Genomic DNA, 3,410 nt, shown 5'->3' on the forward strand with positions numbered 1-3,410 from the left:
CTCTGAAACTTGTTCTTGAGCAGAGAGTAGCTAGCTAAAGCAAATGGAAGAAATGACAAGATAGAAGAGCTGAACCGAAGATTTCAAAGAGCAGTTCCGGCAGACAAAGCCAATTACTATAACAAAATGTGCAAAGACCTGGAGTTAGAAAACTGAAAGGGAAGAACATGCTCAGCATTTCTCATGCTGAAAGAACTGAGGAAAAAATTTAACTCTCAAGTTGAAATATTGAAAGATTCTATGGGCAAAATATTGAATGATGCAGAAAGCATCAAAAGAAGATGGAAGGAATACACAGAGTCACTGTACCAAAAAGAATTGGTTGATATTCATCCATTTCAGGAGGTGGCATATGATCAAGAACCAATGGTACTGAAGGAAGACGTCAAAGTTGCACTGAAGGAATTGGCAAAAAAACAGGGCTCCAGGAATTGACGGAATACCAACTGAGATGTTTCAACAAATGGATGCCCTGCTGGAGGCACTCACTCAGTTATGCCAAGAGATTTGGAAGACAGCTACTTGGCCAGCTGACTGGAAGAGATCCATATTTGTACCCATTCCAAAGAAAGGTGATCCCACAGAATGTGGAAATTATCGAACAATATCATTAATATCACATGCAAGTAAAACCTTACTGAAGGTAATTAAAAAACGGTTGCAGTAGTATACTGACAGAGAGCTTCCAGAAGTGCAAGCTGGATTCAGAAGAGGACCTGGAATGAGGGATATCATTGCTGCTGTTAGATGGATCTTAGCTGAAAGCAAAGAATACCAGAAAGATGTTTACTTGTGTTTTATTGACTATACAAAAGCATTCAATTGTATGGATCATAACAAATTATGGATAACATTGAGAAGAATGGGAATTCCAGAACACTTAATTGTACTCATGAGGAACCTGTACATAGATCAGGAGGCTGTCATTTGAACAGTCTGCAGTATGGATTACATCTCAATATAAAGAAAACAAAAAAATCCTGACAACTGGTCCAATAAACAGCTTCATGGTGGATGGAGAAAAGATTGATGTTGTCAAGGATTTCATATTACTTGATTCTACAATAAATGCCAATGGAAGCAGCAGTCAAGACATCAGAAGACATATTGCATTGAGCAAATCTGTGCAAAAGACCTCTTTTGAGTGATGAGGAGCAAAGATGTCTCCTTAAAGACTAAGGTGCACCTAACCCAGGCCATGGTAGTCTCAATCACCTCTTATGCATATGAGAGCTGGACAATGAATGTTGTTGTTGTTATGTGCCGTCGAGTCGGACCCAACTCATAGTGACCCCTCCTTGGGTTTCTGAGGCAGTATCACTACGGAAGTAGATTGCCCCATCTTCCTTCCAAGGAGTGGATGTTTGTTGTTGTTGTTATGTGCCGTTGAGTCGGACCCAACTCATAGCGACCCCTCCTTGGGTTGCCAAAGCAGTATCACTATGGAAGTAGATTGCCCAACCTTCCTTCTGATTCCAAGGAGTGGATAGTTGATGCTTTTAAGTTGTGGTGTTGGAGAAGAAGCTAAGAGTACCATGGACTGCTAAAAGGACTAACAGATCTGTCCTGGAAGAAGTGCAGCTTGAATGCTCCTTGGAAGTGAGAATGGCCAGACTTCGTCTCACCTGCTTTGTTCATGTTGTCAGAAGGAACCATTTCCTGGAGAAGGATATCATGCTTGGTAAAGTGGAGGGTCAACGAAGAAGGGGTAGGCCCTCAATGAGTGGCTGCAATGATGGGTCAGGTATAGCAAGGATCATGAGGCTGGCACAAGACTGGGCAGTGTTTCCTTCTGCTGTGCATAGGGTCACTATGAGTTGGAGATGACTCAGCGGCTTCTAACAACAACAACAACAAAGCTCAGAAGGCAGGAAGAGATAGGAAAGAAAGATGAAGGGAAATGGTAAACACAGGAAGAAAGTGGGAAGAGTGCTGTTATATTGTGGGGATTGGAATGACTGTCACAAAACAAAATATGTATGAGCTATTGAACAGAAAACCAATTTGCTCTGTAAACTTTCACCCAAATCACAATAAAAAATAAACAAATAATGATGATAATCGACACTAGGCCAATCCCCAAAATGCAAAGATAATTTACGTCCCCCCTTTTGCATTTCTCCATCTCTGACACCAAACACTCGTGACATTTTTTTCTCTCTCTGACCCTAACCATCCAGAGTTAGCTCTTTACAAAATGATTGCCTGCACAGCCCTCTTCTGTCCACCAGCCACCCAAGGCTGGGGTTTTTACCAGTCAGAATTGTCCTAAGCAAGGGCCAAATCTGCCAATGCCAGGGCTTGCTGGTCCTCACGGCCTCCAGTGGGTTCAATAATCCACTAGAAAGACTCACAGAATTTACAGAAAGGGGTATTTTCCCTATAACCTTTTTAATATAACCGCAAAAGAACACATATGAAGAGATGTACAGGCAAAGTGTGGGAAGAGTTTTTGGCAAGGAGCTTCATGTCACCAGAGATGTACCAGTCTTCCCATGTGCCTCATTACCCAAAAGCTCAAAGGGAAGCTCCAAGGTCCAAAACCAAAACTAAACCAAACACACTGCCACGGAGTCGGATCCAACTCATAGTGACCCCTCCTTGGATTTCTGAGGCAGTATCACTACAGAAATAGATTGCCCAACCTTCCTTCTGAGGAGTGGCTGGTGGGTTTGAATCACCAGTCTTCTGGTTAGCAGTCAAATGCCTTAGGCACTATGCCACCAGAGCTCTTTCCAATGTCCAGGGTCCTATATAATAGTCATTGGGGCCTCAACCTATATGCTTGACTCAGACCTTAATGCAGCCAATGACTGATTGAATCACTGAATATGCAAGAACGATTCCATCATAGACAAGCCCACCCACCCATCCTACCTCCAACCTCTGACTTTTTCTTGAAGTTAATTCAGTAGGTGTGGTCCTTGAGCTCCCACCTCCTTTGCCATGTTTAAGTGTTGCCTAGCTGCTTTAGAAAAACAAAGACACCTTGAATTGCTGGGCAATTCCAAGGGCTATTTTTAGAAACCAAAGACAAAAGGCCAAATAGAGTTCTTTGTTCCACAAAATCTTATAGCAGAACTGACTCTATCTTTGTTTATGATGTTTCTAAGGCTATTATAGTCTTTTTTTTTTTTTTTTTCTCCTTTCTTGCCTGGCCAATTTCACTTTTACTTCAAGGCCTATTTTCCATTGTCTCCTTTACAGAAGGCTGGCGGTTCAAACCCACCAGCCACTCCTCGGAAGGAAGGGAAGGTTGGGCAATCTACTTCCGTAGTGACACTGCCTCAGAAACCCAAGGAGGGGTTGCTATGAGTTGGGTCAACTTGATGGCACATAACAACAACAAATTTTTCTTTCTCACTTCTTTTTTACTGTCATCTTAAATTACTGAATGCAAATCTCGTAAT

This window comes from Orycteropus afer, unplaced genomic scaffold, assembly GCF_000298275.1.
Source record: "Orycteropus afer afer isolate SDZICR_OR568_19922 unplaced genomic scaffold, OryAfe1.0 scaffold00572, whole genome shotgun sequence".
Lineage (NCBI taxonomy): Eukaryota > Metazoa > Chordata > Mammalia > Tubulidentata > Orycteropodidae > Orycteropus > Orycteropus afer.